The sequence below is a fragment of the Elaeis guineensis genome, chromosome 4 (assembly GCF_000442705.2).
Source record: "Elaeis guineensis isolate ETL-2024a chromosome 4, EG11, whole genome shotgun sequence".
Lineage (NCBI taxonomy): Eukaryota > Viridiplantae > Streptophyta > Magnoliopsida > Arecales > Arecaceae > Elaeis > Elaeis guineensis.
In genome coordinates, this window is record NC_025996.2 from 77,064,643 (window position 1) to 77,083,047 (window position 18,405).

An 18,405-nucleotide genomic window follows, 5' to 3' on the forward strand; every position below is an offset into this window, starting at 1 on the left:
ATCTCTTAATACTTGACTTATGTAGTAGATCGATCGTTGAATTTTTGCTTCTTCCTTAACAGAACTGCTGCGAGAGCCACAGGAGAGATCGCCAGGTACAGAAACAATCCTTTCCAGATTCGGGCTTTGCCAATAGCGAAGGTGAGCTGAGGTAGTTCTTCAATTCTTCGAACGCTCGCTGACATTCAGTGGTCCAACAGAAGTTCTTCGACTGCTTGAGAGTCTGAAAGAAAGGTAGGCACCATTTAGCCGACCTTGAGATGAAGCGATTCAGAGCTGCTACTCTCTCAGTAAGGTGCTAAACTTCCTTTATTGACTTCGGGACAGTCATTTCCTAGATGGCACCAATCTTTTTTCGGATTTGCTTCGATCCCGTGCCCCGATACCATAAAGTCCAAAAATTTTTCTGAGGTTACTCCAAAAGCATACTTGGTTGGATTCAGCTTCATCTTATATTTTCGAAGAGCATTGAAGGTCTCCTCAAGGTCGATGACGTAGTTCATTGAGGATTTACTTTTTACAAGCATGTCGTCTACGTAGACCTCCATGTTGCGGTCAATCTGCTCTTGAAGATCTTGTTCACCAGCCGTTGATAGGTCATCACTGTATTTTAGTAAAGACCACGGTCAGTGATAAAAGCAGTCTTTTCTTCATCCTCTAGTGCCATCCTGATTTTATTATAACCGAAGAATGCATCCATGAAAGTGAGAAGCTCATGGCCCGAGGTTGCATCCACTAATTGATCAATTCTGGGCAGAGGATAACTATCCTTCGGATAGGCTTTGTTCAGCTTTTTGAAGTCTATATACATCCTCCACTTGCCGTTCGCCTTCTTGACGAGAACCACATTAGAGACCCAATTCGGATAGTTGACTTCTCCGAGGAATCCGACTTTCAGGAGTTTATCAACTTCCTCAGCTATTGCCTTCTGCCATTTTGGTGCATGACCTCGAATTTTTTTCTTCATCGGCCAATGTTAGGGATCAACAGCTAGACGGTATTCCATGACTTCCGCATCAATCCCTGGCATGTCCATCGGAACCCAAGCGAAAACATCCATATTCTTTTATAGAAAATTGATGAGCTGTGTCCATACCTCTTCTCCCAGGTTGGAGCCGATCTTCACCACGTGCTCTTCATTCCCATCGTTCAAAGAAATTGAGACAAGATCTTCAATTGGCTCATCCCGTTCTTCAGCAAGGTCATCGCGGGTGTCTAATCCATCAACCGGACAGGGGTCAGACTAACCATTTCTTTGTAAGGCTATGTTATAGCAGTGTCTTGCTAGGACTTGATCTCCTCTGACCTCTCCAATCCCTTGGCTTGTAAGAAATTACGCCCGATCGTTGGATTCTGAAACTCTGACGATGCTCTTTCCAACCGCACAGATACCGGTGGTTGTTGCTGCTGCTGCTGCTGCATGACCTGCACCACTTCGGTGAGGCCCCTGACCTGCTGAACCAGCAGATCGAACTGCTCCATGTCGACTGTCGTTGTCGGAGGAGGAGGAGCCTGAAAAACTAAAGATGAGGCCGGAGCTGGCGGATCTTGCTGAGATCTAGCCACGAAGGCCGTAGATCGCCTGGTGGATACCTTTTGGGGAGGCATCAGGTTAGGATCTAACCGGAGAAGAAGAAGAAGATATCAAAGAAGATGATCAGAGACAGTCCCGTTGAGTACTCCTTTAAGAACAAGGGTCCTGCGAAGATACAGACCCTTCCTCTAGCGCCAATTCTGTTGGTGCAGAATTTTGTCGATGCTGGATGAAGCTGGAGTCGAGGGGATTACGGTCACCGTCGGGACCTGTAAAGGAAGTCTAAACCAAAGTTGAGGGTAATCCAGCAAGTGTTGAGAAATGTATCCCAAAAAGCCAATCGTCAAGCTGTTGACGGTTGAGCAACCAAGTATTGTAATTGATTTGTTAATAAATAAAATATATTTGGCATCTTCATCAAAAGCTTTCATCTTCTAATGAACTTCGTTGTTATGATGAAGTCTTTAGGACTATTTAAGTTCGATAAAGAGAGGATTTATCGATTAGTCCTTAAAACTGTTCACGACCAAATGATAGGCTGTTAATAAGGACGACAGCTTCTATCGAGCATAGGTCGCTGTAGGCCATATGGGTTGGTTGTCCTCTTAACCAAGGAGTGTGGAGACACTGGTATGGCATACAGGTGAGATATAAGGGTGCATCATCATTGAACGTGACCAACTCCAGAGCATTCTGCTGTCGAGAATGTCTCTGATGGGATATAGGTATAAGTGTCCCTTAGACTTGAGATCGCCTCAGTGACTTGCAAGCAACTCACTGTGCTTTGGTACTGGACTAACTGAATTTCTAATTCAGGGACGAAAGGCTTCTGGGCACAGTCAAGTACTTGCGAAGTCAGAGTGTGATCGAGATGGGATTGATCACTCCAAGAGTTGGAGAAGAATGAGTCGCTGTATTTCAATTTAGCAAAACCTTGGCTAGGGTAATCCATCAGATGGATTTGATATTTTGAAATACAATGTGGACAACCTGATCAGAGTTGACAGTTGAACTCTGGGGTGTCCTATGATCATTTTGGTTAAGGAGATGAATTATATGAAAACTATATCCGCATGGGTTCTAAGGATGTTGTTCTATACATTCGACCTATCCGATCGTCGGGTACCATTGCTAGATGATCACTTTGATTGGTACAAAAATTTATTTCTGTGCTACCGACTTAGGTTCAGACCTATGAGGTCACACACATTAGAGTTCATGATCCGATCGGATGGTTGATCAATGATTGAGAATTGTTCTAGGGTTAAATGATCAATACGATTGACATTTAACCCAGTGCAAGTATTGCAGGAGGATCGATTAGCAATTTGATTGCTAATTGGCTTAATTTGATTAAGTCAATGGGCTGAGATTAAATTTAATTAAATATGATTTAATTAGATTTATTTTGGGCTTGATTGGATCAAGTCCAATTGGTTTATTGGATAAGCCAAGTGCAAGAAAAAACTAGTCCTAGTTCAACTAGGACTTGGGTCAATCTAATTTCTAATTTGATTAGAAAATTAAATCAGATTTAAATCTAATTTAATCTGATTAAATTAGGTTTTTAATTGGGTTAAGACCTATTTTAATTAAGTTGATCTAATTTTGGTTTGATTTGGTTTGAAAAATCAAATTAAAACAAGACATAAGATAGAATCCTAGTAAGACTAGGATTCCACCTTGCGCCACATAAGCCTTCCCCACGCCCTCTCTCTTATTCAACGCCAATCTCCACTTATTTTGTGCGACAAAAGCCCTCTCTCAGATCTCTCCCACATTCACAAAAGGTCTCCTCTCTTCTTTCTTACATGGAAGGTGGTTTGGATCAAATCTAAAAGGAATAAGTTTGGATTTCGAATTCTATGAGATAGAGTTTTAGAAATCCAAAACTCTTTCAATTTTGCACCAAATTTATCCAAATTTTTTTTGAAATTTTCATGGCTTTTAGGGCATACATTGTGCACCCTTTTTTGGTGATCCATGTATGAAAATATGAAGGAGGTGCTCAAGAGTTGGGCGTCCCTTAACTTGCCATGTTTGGATAAGCCTTGACTAGGTGTTTGACCTAGACAAGGACTCTATCATATCTCTCTATATAAGATAAGTTTCTTCATAAAATTTTAAGTGAAGTCAGAGATTTGAGAGACCTTTGTGCCATCCAAAAATAAGAGATAAATACCTTTGGGTCGTGGAGATATAAAAGACGCAAGTTTGGATGTCTAGAGAGAAAAACGTGAAGAAGAAGAGGGTCTTCTTCTAGGGTTTTTGTTTTCATATCTTTCCTCCCTCTATCTTGAGTTTCCTGAGAGCGTCTCAGATCTGAAACTCCTCCTTCTACTTTTCATATTTGGAAGAGTCCAAATCAAGAAGAAGGAGGCACCTGATCAACCATCAAAGAAGGATCAGCGCAGTACTAGCATACTGTGCTGATTTCCTGAAGCAGGACTTCTGATCAAGATTCGTTGGCTCGTGTGGATGACTCCTAGAGGCCGGACATGTGTGCGGCTTGCAACATCATCCTCAAGCCCAAATTAATAAGGTTAGAATGTCTAACTTGCAAGGTAATAGATCTAATCTATTGTTTAATACATACATTAGATGTAGTATAGAAACATGTTGATATGATCAACATGTAGTTCATGCTATATTTATATATTTTAATTTTTGATTTAATACTATATAATAATCATGTAATAGGATCTTAGATCTAGAGATTTTTTTATTTTAAAAAATAAATTTTGATTTATTTTAGTCTTCCACTGTATGATCTTGAAAAAATTTCAAGATCTAATCCTGAAACCCTAGATAAGGTTCCTACAATCATACCTTTGGGTCGTAGAGATATAAAAGATGCAAGTTTGGGTGTCTAGAGAGAAAAATGTGAAGAAGAAGAGGGTCTTCTTCTAGAGTTTTTATTTTCATATCTTTCCTCCCTCCATCTTGAGTTTCCTGAGAGCGTCTCAGATCTGAAACTCCTCCTTCTACTTTCCATCTTTGAAAGAGTCCAAATCAAGAAGAAGGAGACACCTGATCAACCATCAAAGAAGGATCAGCGCAGTACTAGCATACTGTGCTGATTTCCTAAAGCAGGACTTCTGATCAAGATTCGTGGGCTCGTGTGGATGACTCCTAGAGGTCGGACGCGTGTGCGGCTTGCAACATCATCCTCAAGCCCAGATCAACAAGGTTAGAACGTCTAACTTGCAAGGTAATAGATTTGATCTATTGTTTAATACATACATTAGATGTAGTATAGAAACGTGTTGATATGATCAACATGTAGTTCATGCTATATTTATATATTTTAATTTATGATTTAATGCTATATAATAATCATGTAATAGGATCTTAGATCTAGGGATTTTCTGATTTTAGAAAATAAATTTTGATTTATTTTAGTCTTCCGCTGTATGATCTTGAAAAAGTTTCAAGATCAAACCCTGAAACCCTAGATAAGGTTCCTACAATTGGTATCAGAGCCTAGGTTCTTTATTACATGATTATTTATACATGCTTAGATTATTTTTTAGATTAGATCTAATTTATAATCTAATTATTAAATCTGAAATTAAAATTTTAGATCAATCACAAACTGTAAGGTTGTCCTGCTGTAAGGTTTACCCCTTACAGTGCAAAGGTTGTCCTAGTTTGTGTAGATCTATCTTTAATCATAAATTTGTTAGATATGATCTAGATTAAATTTATGATTTATTAGATTTAAAAGATGTTTAAATCTGAAATAAAATCTCTTTGTTAATAATTTTTGTGCAAAGAAATTATTTAAAGTTGAAATTATTTCAATTACATGAACCTGTTTAGATTAGATCTAAAGTAGTTTCATGTTTATTTCACTTGCATCTTGATTATGAATCAAACATGCAATATGGTTGGTAGAATCATATTGTAAAATTATTTTACAAATATAAAAATTATTTTTTGAAAAGCCAAACCCAACCCTCAGCCCAAAACTTAATTAAGAATTAAGAAGTTGTTTGAATAGGTTCTAGGATTGTGAATTGAAGAACCTAAGACACAAACCATAACACATTGGGTTAATGGGTTAGCGGGAATTAGGTCCATTAATTGGGTTAGACCTATGGTTAGATTGAAGATGGACTTAATTAGAGAATTGACTAAATCTAATCAATTATTGTCTTAGATTAGGTCAAAGATTCTCTAGATCAATTACAATAGTTGTAGTTGGTCAAGTCCATGTCTTTAACGAGAACCAAATGGACTTGATTCTTGGCTAAGCGATCTAGCACGAACTGTTAGGTTGATCTAATAGAAACTAATTAAATCAATTGGTGTCTAAGGTAAACCAGACCGGTGGTTTTTAATTGGGAGCCCGCTTACCTGGCCATTTCTGATGGTGTCTAAGGCAAGCTTTGGCAGACCCTCCCACTGATCGAACTTACCTGGCCTCTTGGTGAAATTATGTTTTGATCAAATCACTTGACTATTCGAGCTGACCCATGTCAGTTAGGTAAATCAGTGTGACTGATTTAGGTGCTCCTAGACCAGCCCTGGTCTCCCTTAAGCTGACTTGGTGAAGCCAGTGGGAGGATCATGATAAGCTGGTTCATCTGACCTCATCCTCTAAATATTTAAATCCTCTAAAATTATTAGGTCCTTAAAATGATAAAGTTATGGAGATAACTGAGTCATAGCCTCCCATTAAGGTGTTTGATAATAAGTCCATTAACTCAATAATCATTGCAGACCCAAAGGCCTGGTGCTTGTTGACTAATGAAATTATCACTCATCATATGATGACTTGGAAGTGTCTCTCTAATGGTGGTTAGGTGAGCCAACCAAAGTTGGGCTTAATCATTCGTTGGTTAGATGCACCAAGTATGATCATGTTAATGGTTGGACCTAACCGGATCCTTACAGTGGAGGCCAAAGCCTACTGATTAGGTTTCTGGGGCAAAATTAAAATTACTAGAAATTGTTTAGAGAAACAATTGGTTATGAACCTACCCTTAGATGTACATGGGTTGACCAACCAAAGTTGAGCTTGTGTGCAGTCTAAGTGGATTCTAGTACCCGCTAAGGAATTAGGGTAATTCTTCGAGTTGGAGGTAGAGGCTATCAATTCGAATAAAATAGTGGGAGAAACCTTTTGATTAAAGTCCAAATCTTTAGGTTTAATGAATCAATTACTAATTAGGTTATGGTTCTCCTTTGTGCAAATATGGCCACTTCCCTATCGCTCCGATCATTGTTGGACAATGATAAGTTGGTGGGACCCAACTTCGGTAGCTGGTACCGAAAGTTGAAGATAGTCCTGGAGCATGAACGGATCCTATATGTGATAATGGATCCTGCACCTGAGGAGCTAGCTGTCAATGCATGTGGAACAGTCAGAGACACTTACCAGAAGTGGCTCAGTGACCGGACCACGGTGCGCTGTATCATGCTGGCTGCTATGAGCGACGAGTTCAGTCACAGATTCGAGACGGCTCAGCCGAAGGACATGCTTCAAGTGTTGGAGGATGCCTTTGGCATACCCGATGACGTGGAGAGGCACAAGACTAGTTGTGCCATCTTCAACGCCAAAATACGGGATGGTGCCTCTGTCACTGATCATGTATTGTACATGATCGAGCTGATGGAACGATTGAGCAAGCTCAGCTTTCCCTTGCATGAGCAGCTTGGGAAAGATGCAATACTAAACTCGCTGCCCAAGTCTTATCTCCCATTCCTCACTCATTATAGAATGACAAAGCCTGAAGTAAACTACCATGGGTTACTGGGGTTGCTTCAGAACTTTGAGAAGGATCACTAACTTCATAAGGAGTCGGTGAACTTAGTGGGAGGTTCGTCTTCTGGTTCTCGACCCTTTAAGAAAGGGAAGAAGAACAAGAAGAAGAAAGTGAAGAAGGTGCAAGTTCAGGCTGGGATATCAGTGCAGAGTCAGACCAGAAAGATCAAGCTCGATAAGAGTCTATTCTACTGGCAAGCATCCTAGATTAGATAGTATGTCAGATATCTACTTATGGCACTGTAGGCTAGGTCATATAAACAAGAACATAATAAACAGGTTGACTCAAGAGAAAATCCTCGAAGTCAGTGATTGTGAATCACTTCCAACCTGTGAGTCCTGTCTTCTTGGTAAAATGACCAAGTCACCTTTTACTGAGAAAGGTGAGAGAGCTACTGAGCTCTAGGGCCTAGTACATACTGATGTATGCGGGCCCATAAGCACCGGTGCTAGAGGTGGATATTTCTACTTCATAACTTTCACGGATGACCTATCCCGATATGGATATGTCTATCTGATGAAACATAAGTCAGATTCATTTGAAATGTTCAAACGATTCCGAAGTGAAGTAGAAAAACAAACTAAGAAGAGTATTAAAACTCTTCGATCTGATCGAGGAGGAGAATACCTTTCTAGTGAGTTTCTCACATATCTAGGAGAGAATGGGATTATCTCCCAATGGACTCCTCCAAGAACACCACAGCATAATGGTGTGTCTGAAAGGAGGAATCAGACTCTGTTAGATATGGTCCGATTCATGATGGGTTTTGCTAGCTTGCCGATATCCTTCTGGGGATATGCACTCGAATCGACCTGTTATCTGTTAAATAGCGTTCCAAGTAAGTCTGTAATTAAGACTTCATATGAGATAAGGACAGGACGTAAGCCAACACTTTCACACCTTAGGGTCTGGGGGTGCCCGGCCTATGTCAAACGATTAGTCACAGACAAACTTAGACCTAGGTCTGATAAATGCTCATTCATAGGGTACCCCAAAGAGACAAAAGGATATTTTTTTCTACCATGCTGATGAACAAAAGGTGTTCGTCAGCCTTAAGGCAATCTTTTTAGAAAAGGAGTTCCTTGGTGAAGGAACCGTTGCCTCTAAGGTTGAACTTGATGAAGTTCAACAGGTAGAAGGACCGACACCATTAGCTGAACCTGAGTCGGATATGATTAGATCAGATCCGGAGCCCAATATACCTACACGATTAAGGCGATCTGGTAGAGTACCATATCAGCCGGACAGATACTATGATTTCTTGATCCGGGATGGTGATCCCATCGAACTTGATGAGAATAATGATCCGATCACCTATATGGATGCAATGCAGAGACCTGATTCTGAGAAATGGCTTGAAGCCATGAAATTCGAAATGGAGTCCATGAAGGTCAACGATGTATGGACATTGGTTGACCCACCTGAAGGGGTTAAACCCATTGGGTGTAAATGGGTCTTCAAAAGGAAGAGGGGCGCAGACGGAAAGGTGGAGACCTATAAAGCCCATCTGGTCATCAAGGGGTATCGTCAACGTTATGGTATTGACTATGATGAGACGTTTTTCCCTGTGGCAATGCTCAAATCCATTCGGATAATGCTTGCAATAGCTGCCCATCTGGATTATGAGATCTGGCAGATGGATGTAAAGACAGCTTTTCTGAATGGAGAGCTGACTTAAGAGGTGTATATGATACAACCTGAGGGGTTTACATCCACAGATGAGTCCAAGGTGTGCAAGCTTCAGAGATCCATTTATGGACTGAAGCAAGCTTCTCGGAGTTGGAACATGTGTTTTGATAAGGTGATCAAAACGTATGGCTTCATTAAGAATGGAGAAGAGCCCTGCATCTATAAATGGGTAAATGGTCCAGTTGTGGTATTCCTTGTCTTGTACGTGGATGACATTCTCTTAATCGAAAATGACATCCCCGCACTACAGGGAATAAAAGTTTGGTTGTCATCACAGTTCTCCATGAAAGACTTGGGTGAAGCATCCTACATCCTAGGGATGAAGATCTATAGGGATAGATCTAAAAGGATGCTTGGGTTACCCCAGTCCATGTACATAGACACTGTGCTGAAGAAGTTCAGCATAGAGAATTTTAAGAAGGACTATCTACCGATAGGCCAAAGAATTTCTCTCTCTAAGAAGGATTGTCTGACAACTCCTGAAGAGAGAGAGCGTATGAGTAGAGTCCTATATGCTTCAGCCGTGGGATCTATCATGTACACCATGACATGTACAAGATCAGATGTGGCATACTCACTAGGAGTAGTGAGCAGATACCAATCTGATCCTGGAGAAAATCACTGAAAAGTGGTTAAAGCCATCCTTAAGTATTTGAGAAATACTAAGGACCAATAGTTGGTTTATGGCAAGTCAGATCTGAAACTTATGGAGTTCACAGACTCTAGCTTTCAATCTGACCATGATGACAGCAGGAGCATGTCGGGTTATGTCTTTACTCTGAATGGTGGAGCCATCTGCTGGAAGAGTTCCAAGCAGCATACTGTGGCAGACTCTGTTTGTGAAGCGGAGTACATCGAAGCATCGGATGCTGCGAAGGAAGCTGTGTGGCTGAGGAAATTCATCAACGAGCTCGGAGTAGCACCCTCCCTCGATGGTCCAGTCTTGCTCTACAGCGACAGCACTGGTGCCATAGCTCAGGTGAAGGAACCCAAAGCACATCAGCGGACGAAGCACATCTTGCGCCGCTTCCATCTGGTCCGAGAGATCGTGGATCGAGACGACGTCGACCTTCAGAAGATCGACAGAAAGGAGAACCTAACCGACCCCTTCACTAAAGCCCTGGCGATAAAGGAGTTCGACAACCACAAGTCGAAGATGGGTATTAGATACTGTGCCAAGTGGCTTTAGGACAAGTGGGAGTTGTTGGGAAATGTGTCCCAAAAAGCCAATCGTCAAGCTGTTGATGGTTGAGCAACCAAGTATTGTAATTGATTTGTTAATAAATAAAATATATTTGGCATCTTCATCATAAGCTTTCATCTTCTAATGAACTCCGTTGTTATGATGAAGTCCTTAGGACTATTTAAGTTCGATAAAGAGAGGATTTATCGATTAGTCCTTAAAACTGTTCACGACCAAATGATAGGTTGTTAATAAGGACGACAGCTTCTATCGAGCATAGGTCGCTGTAGGCCATATGGGTTGGTTGTCCTCTTAACCAAGGAGTGTGGAGACACTGGTATGGCATACAGATGAGATGTAAGGGTACATCATCATTGAACGTGACCAACTCCAGAGCATTCTGCTGTCGAGAATATCTCTGATGGGATATAGGTATAAGTGTCCCTTAGACTTGAGATCACCTCAGTGACTTGCAAGCAACTCACTGTGCTTTGGTACTGGACTAACTGAATTTCTAATTCAGGGACGGAAGGCTTCTGGGCACAGTCAAGTACTTGCGAAGTCAGAGTGTGATCGAGATGGGATTGACCACTCCAAGAGTTGGAGAAGAATGAGTCGCTGTATTTCAATTTAGCAAAACTTTGGCTAGGGTAATCCATCAGATGAATTTGATATTTTGAAATACAATGTGGACAACCTGATCAGAGTTGACAGTTGAACTCTGGGGCGTCCTATGATCATTTTGGTCAAGGAGATGAATTATATGAAAACTATATCCGCATGGGTTCTAAGGATGTTGTTCTATACATTCGACCTATCCGATCGTCGGGTACCATTGCTAGATGATCACTTCGATTGGTACAGAAATTTGTTTCTGTGCTACCGGCTTAGGTTCGGACCTATGAGGTCACACACATTAGAGTTCATGATCCGATCGGATGGTTGATCAATGATTGAGAATCATTCTAGGGTTAAATGATCAATACGATTGACATTTAACCCAGTGCAAGTATTGCAGGAGGATCGATTAGCAATTCGATTGCTAATTGGCTTAATTTGATTAAGCCAATGAGCTGAGATTAAGTCTAATTAAATATGATTCAATTAGATTTATTTTGGGCTTGATTGGATCAAGTCCAATTGATTTATTGGATAAGCCAAGTGCAAGGAAAAACTAGTCCTAGTTCAACTAGGACTTGGGTCAATCTAATTTCTAATTTGATTAAAAAATTAAATCAGATTTAAATCTAATTTAATCTGATTAAATTAGGTTCTTAATTTGGTTAAGACCTATTTTAATTAGGTTGATCTAATTTTGGTTTGATTTGGTTTGGGAAACCAAATTAAAACAAGACATAAGATAGAATCCTAGTAAGACTAGGATTCCACCTTGCGCCACATAAGCCTTCCCCACGCCCTCTCTCTTATTCAACGCCAATCTCCACTTATTTTGTGCGACAAAAGCCCTCTCCCAGATCTCTCCCACGTTCACAAAAGGTCTCCTCTCTTCTTTCTTACATGGAAGGTGGTTTGGATCAAATCTAAAAGGAATAAGTTTGGATTTCAAATTCTATGAGATAGAGTTTTAGAAATCCAAAACTCTTTCAATTTTGCACCGAATTTATCCAAATTTTTTTTGAAATTTTCATGGCTTTTAGGATATACATTGTGCACCCTTTTCTGGTGATCCATGTATGAAAATATGAAGGAGGTGCTCAAGAGTTGGGCGTCCCTTAACTTGCCATGTTTGGATAAGCCTTGACTAGGTGTTTGACCTAGACAAGGACTCTATCATATCTCTCTATATAAGATGAGTTTCTTCGTGAAATTTTAGGTGAAGTCAGAGATTTGAGAGACCTTTGTGCCATCTAAAAATCAAAGAGAAATACCTTTGGGTCGTGGAGATATAAAAGATGCAAGTTTGGGTATCTAGAGAGAAAAACGTGAAGAAGAAGAGGGTCTTCTTCTAGGGTTTTTGTTTTCATATCTTTCCTCCCTCCATCTTGAGTTTCCTGAGAGTGTCTCAGATCTGAAACTCCTTCTTCTACTTTCCATTTTTGGAAGAGTCCAAATTAAGAAGAAGGAGGCACCTGATCAACCATCAAAGAAGGATCAGCGCAGTACTAGTATACTGTGCTGATTTCCTGAAGCAGAACTTCTGATCGAGATTCGTGGGCTCATGTGGATGACTCCTAGAGGCCGGATGCGTGTGCGGCTTGCAACATCATCCTCAAGTCCAAATCAACAAGGTTAGAACGTCTAACTTGCAAGGTAATAGATCTGATCTATTGTTTAATACATACATTAGATGTAGTATAGAAACATGTTGATATGATCAACATGTAGTTCATGCTATATTTATATATTTTAATTTCTGATTTAATGCTATATAATAATCATGTAATAGGATCTTAGATCTAGGAATTTTTTGATTTTAGAAAATAAATTTTGATTTATTTTAGTCTTCGATGTATGATCTTAAAAAGTTTCAAGATCTAACCCTGAAATCCTAGATAAGGTTCCTACAGCAAGACCCTCCGATGCTCAAGTCAGTACTCTGCTTCAACAGAAATGGAGCACTTGAAGGGATTTTAGCAGAGTTTAGAGATAGTGCTTAGAGCTTAGAGGAGAACGTATCTGGGGGGTCTCTTTTATAGACGGGAGAGTGTAACCGATTGACAGCGACGTCTGTAACTGCCTGGTAGTGGGCCGTTCGGGGCCACGTAGAGTTTGTTATGGAGAGTAATAGTGTCCGTTGTCGCAACTTACCAGAGAGTGGTGGGGCCATGTGAAGTTTGTTACAGAGAGTGGAGTGGTGTCTGTTGTCACGACTTGCCAGAGAGTTTGGGTCGGACGGCTGAAGCTCAGTTGGGACGTCTGGTGGAGTAGAATAGCTCTCTGTCTCAGCAATCTAAGAGAAGCTCGGATGTTTTCAAGGTTGCTGACGGGTTAACTGTTGTTGGATGTCTTAGACGTTGATGCTGCAGATGGAAGTCATCTGCTGTAGAAGCCCGGACGAAAACTTTCTGTTGGAGAAATCCGACTGGAGTCTGATTGCTAGAGAAGTCCGTCTGAAATTTGTCTGATGTAGAAGCTTGTCTGAAGACTGTCCACTAGAGAGGTCCAGTTGCATGAGAAATCCGACAGAAGGTCAACCGATAGCGAAATTCGAAAGGTGCTATAGAAGATTGACTGATAGAAGAGTCCGGAAGGTATTGTGGAAGTTCGTCCGCTGAAAGAGTCTGGAGGACACTGTGGAAGGTCGACTGCTGGAGGGGTCCGGAGGAAATTTGTCTGTTGAAGGGGTCTGGTTGGCACTGTTGAAGTTCGATTGGCGCTGTTGAAGGTTGATGGCTGGAGAGGTACGGAAGACATCGGAGACAGTCGGTCACTGTAGAAATCTGACTGTTGGAGCCCGTCCGTTGTAGAAGTTCATCTGGAATCCATCCGCTGTAGAAGTTCAGACGGAGTCCGGTTCTTGTAGGAGTTTGGAAGGAGGCCGCTTACTGTAGAAGCTCGGATGGAGATCGGTTGCCGTGGAAGCCTAGATGGAGACCGCTTATTGTAGAATCTCGGATGGAGTTCGCTTACCGTAGAAACTTGGATGAAGTCCGCTTGCAATAGAAGTTCAGACGAAATTTGCTTACGGTAGAAGCTTGGATGGAGACCGATTGCTGTGGAAGCTCGGATGGAGACCGCTTATTGTAGAAGCTCGGACAAAGTGCACTTACCGTAGAAACTCGGATGAAGTCTGGTTACTGTAGAAGTCCTGCTACTGGAGAAGCCTGGACATTGACGAAGTTCGAAAGAAGCTCGGAGTAAAGTCGATCGTGACAGGAAGAAGTCTGGAAGAGATTTGGAGAGTAGTCGATCACTATAGAAAATCGACTGATAGTGAAGCCCAGAGAGCATTTGGAGCAGTCTGATAGATGACTGAATGAGCTCATTATTAGAGAAGTCTGAAGGGTACGGTAGGAGTTCATCCGTTGGAGGAATCTGGAGGACACTGTAGAAGGTCGACTGCTGGAGGAGTCCGAATAGTACTGTGGAAGCTCGGACGACAGGGGGAGTTCAGAAAGATGCCGCACAAGGTCGGAAGCCGGAAGAGTTCTGGGAGGGTTGGCCTCTTACGAACTTTGACTGAGGTTATTCTATACCCAACACAATTCTTTAGCCCATATCCTCGATACCAATTGATCGATCGGTACAAACTATAAAAATTGACTCCAAAATTTGAGAATTATTCTCAATTTCGAGAAACTTACCCATGTTCTTGATCAGGATGCACCTGTATTACCAAGTCGTCCATCTTCTGATCAATGAGCCACACTTGAGAAGTGGATGGATAAAGATAACAAGGTAAAGTGTTATATTTTAGCATCCATGTCCAATGATCTTCAGCAACAGCATAAAGACATGAGGACTGCCAGAGAGATATTGACTCACCTGCAAGAGTTGTACAGTAAGCAGAGTCACACAGCTCGCTTTGAGATCTTCCAGAGACTTTTTAGAGTGAAAATGCATGTGGGCAGTCCATCAATGATCATTATTTGACAATGATCAAGAACATCGAGGAGATTCAGAAGCTCGGTATGAACATGGATAAAGAATTACAAGTGGATCTGATCCTCCAGTCTCTTTTTGATTTGTATAAATAGTTCATCATGAACTACCATATAAATAAAATTGATAGCACTTTGTTCGAGTTATTGAATATGCTGGTAACAGCAGAGGGCACCTTGAAAAGTTCAAGAGGTATAGTTCTGGCTGTGGAGCGGGCTTCCTCCAAAAAAAAGTCTTCTTTCAAAAAGAAGAAGAAGCCTGTGAAGAAGTAAAAGAATGAGATCAAACCCAAGAAGCAGGTTCGAAGAAGGCTGACGACAAGAGAAAGTATTTCCATTGCAACGTCGAAGGCCATTAGAGGAAGAACTGTCCGGCTTACCTAGTGACTGTCAAGAGCAAGAAAAGGATGGGCCTTCTAAAAGTACGTCTGATATGCTCGTTATTGAAATTAATCTAATGATTTTCTCTTTTTCTAGTTGGGTTCTAGATTTTGGATCAAGTGCTCATTTGTACACTTCTATGCAAGATCTTGAAGAAGTGAGAGGGCTGAGGGAAGGCGAAATCACTTTCAGAGTCGGCAATGGAGCAAGGATTACTGTTGTGGCCCGTCGGGACCTACCCTTTGCGATTACCGTTAGGAGTTAGTTTAATTCTTAAAGGCTACTATTATGTATCTATAGCCAGTAGAAATTTAATTTTCATATATGTGCTGACACAAGATAATGATAATTTTTATTTCAATAAAGACATGTGTTCAATTTATTTCAGAAATAAAGTTATTGCACGTGCTTTCTTGATAGACGATCTTTATCATTTGCATATTGTGAATGCCATAGGGTCTATAAGATAGAGATAGGATTAGCCAAAAGTATATATGGTGCCTTAGGCTAGGCCATATTGGAGAGGACAGACTCAATAAACTGGAGGGAGATGGTCTTCTCGGACAATTGACTTTCGAGTCTTATCGGATTTGTGAATCATGTTTTTAAAAAAAAATAGCCAAGCTGCCCTTTATGGGATAAGAGGAAAGGGCCACTAAAATATTAGTCCTGGTACACACTGACGTGTGTGGTCCATTCAAGGTACAAATCAGGGGTGGCTATATCTACTTCATAACTTTTACCGATGATTATTTACGGTATGGATTTGTGTATCTGATGCACCAAAAGTCTGAAATCTTTGAAAAGTTCATGGAGTTCAGATATAAAGTAGAAAAACAGATTGAAAAATTCATAAAGGTTCTTCGATCAGATCGAGGAGGAGAATATATCAGTGAAAAATTTCAGACCTATCTCAAGGATAATGGCATAGTCTCATAATGGATACCTCCAGAGATGCCTCAGCTCAACGGGATATCCGAAAGGAGGAATCGAACTCTATTAGATATGGTCCAATCCATGATGAGCTTCACAAACCTTCCTATCTTTCTCTGGGGACATGCATTGCTTTCTGCGATTCATCTTTTGAATCAGGTTTCCTCTAAATTCATTCCTACCATACCATATGAGTTATGGCATTGTAAGAAGCCAACTCTTGGGTATCTCAAGATTTGAAGATGTCCGGTCCATGTCAAGCGATAGCAGATGGATAAGTTAGAGGCTAGGTCCTTTAGAGCTCACTTTATAGGGTATCCTAAGAAAACTATGGGATACTACTTCTATCTTTCTAAGGATCACAATGTAATTGTGAGCTGTCATGCCGTCTTCTTGAAAAAAGAGTTTATCCAAGATGGAGGTAGTGAGAGGAAGATTAAGCTCGAAGAAAAAGTCTCCGAAGAGCATCGAGTCTAAGAACCTAAACCCAATAATGAGCCAGTAGATGTGATACCTCCTCTATCTCATAGATCAAGTAGGGTCTCCCATCCTAGGTATTCTTACAAAAGATTTAGAGGAAGCATTCCTTGTGGGAGATAGGGACATTAGGAATGATCATAAGACCTATGATGAGATAATGTTAGATATAGACTCTAAGAAATAGATGAAAGCGATGAAGTTAGAAATTGATTCCATGTATTCCAATCAGATTTGGTCCTTAATAGATCCACCTGAAGGTATTGTACCTATTGGGTGTAAATAGATTTATAAAAGAAGAATTGGGTCGGATGGTAAGGTAGAAACCTAAAAGGTTAGGCTAGTTACGAAAGGTTACAGTCAATGTGAAGGCATTGACTATCATGAAACTTTTTTGTTCGTGGTAATGTTAAAATCTATCCATACTCTGCTTGCCATAGTAGTCTTTCATAACTATAAAATTTGATAGATGGATGTGAAAACTACCTTCCTAAATGAATATCTACATGAAGATATCTATATGGAGCAGCCTTTAGGTTTCACATCCAGTGATAGTTATCACAAGATCTACAAGCTGCAAAGGTCCATATATGGACTCAAACAAGCATCTCGAAGTTGGAACACTCACTTTAATGATGTGATCAAAATGTTTAATTTCATCAAAAATGAGGAGGAGCGTGTATGTACAAAAAGGTCAGTGAGAGCGCTAACACATTTTTTGTATTGTACATGGATGACATCCTCCTGATTGAAAATGATATTTTCATGCTGACATCGATCAAAGTATGGTTGTCAAAAGAGTTTGCATTGAAAGACATAAGAGAAGCTTCCTACATTCTTAGTATAAAGGTCTATAGAGATAGATCTAAGAAGATGATAGGACTATCACAGCGAATATACATAGAGGAGGTGCTGAAGAGATTCAACATGAAAACTCCAAAAGGGATCTTTTGCCCTTCAGACATGTTATTCATCTCTCCAAGAAGATGTGCCCCGACACACCTGAGGAGATCCAGTTTATAAGTAAGATCCCTTATGCTTCGGTAATAGGGAACCTCATGTATGCCATGTTATATATACGACTTGATATAGCCCTTGCCATTAGTGTCATGAGCAGATATCAGGCAAATTCAAATAAAAAAATACTGGATTGCTATTAAAAATATCCTTAAGTACTTGAGAAGGACTAAGGATTTGTTGTTGGTCTCTGATGGAGGATCGGAGCTGAAAGTTGAGGGATATACCAATTCAGACTTTATGATTGATGTCGATGATAGAAAGTCTATATTAGGATGTATCTTCTTATGTAATAATGGTATGATTAGCTGAAAAAATTTCAAGCAATCGATCATTGCATATTCAACCATAAAAGTCGAGTACATCACTGCCCCTGAAGCTGCTAAGGAAGCTTTTTGGTTCAAAAATTTTGTTGCGGAGTTGGATGTGATGTCATTAGATGTTATTGCACTGCACTGCGATGACAACAGTACCATAGCTCTTGCTAAGGAGCCCAGATCTCATCAAAAGTTCAAGTATATAGAGCGACAGTTTCACATCATATGCGAATACCTTGAGAAAAAAATTATTGAGGTGTAGAGAGTCGACTCTATGCAAAATATGGCGGACCCATTGATCAAGCCTCTCAGCCAGCAGAAGATCAAAGCTCACTTTAGAAGATGGATCTTAGATATATGGCCAATTGGTTTTAGGTCAAGTGGGAGTTTGTTAGATTTGTGTGCTAGAAGTCAATTGTTGGCTGACATATTTTGTAATTGCAGGACTTAATCTTATACTTGTAATATTTTTATTATCAATAAAGGGTTTTTTCATTTCAATCATGTTTATGTATCCATGATTTGTCCTAGAAATTAATAA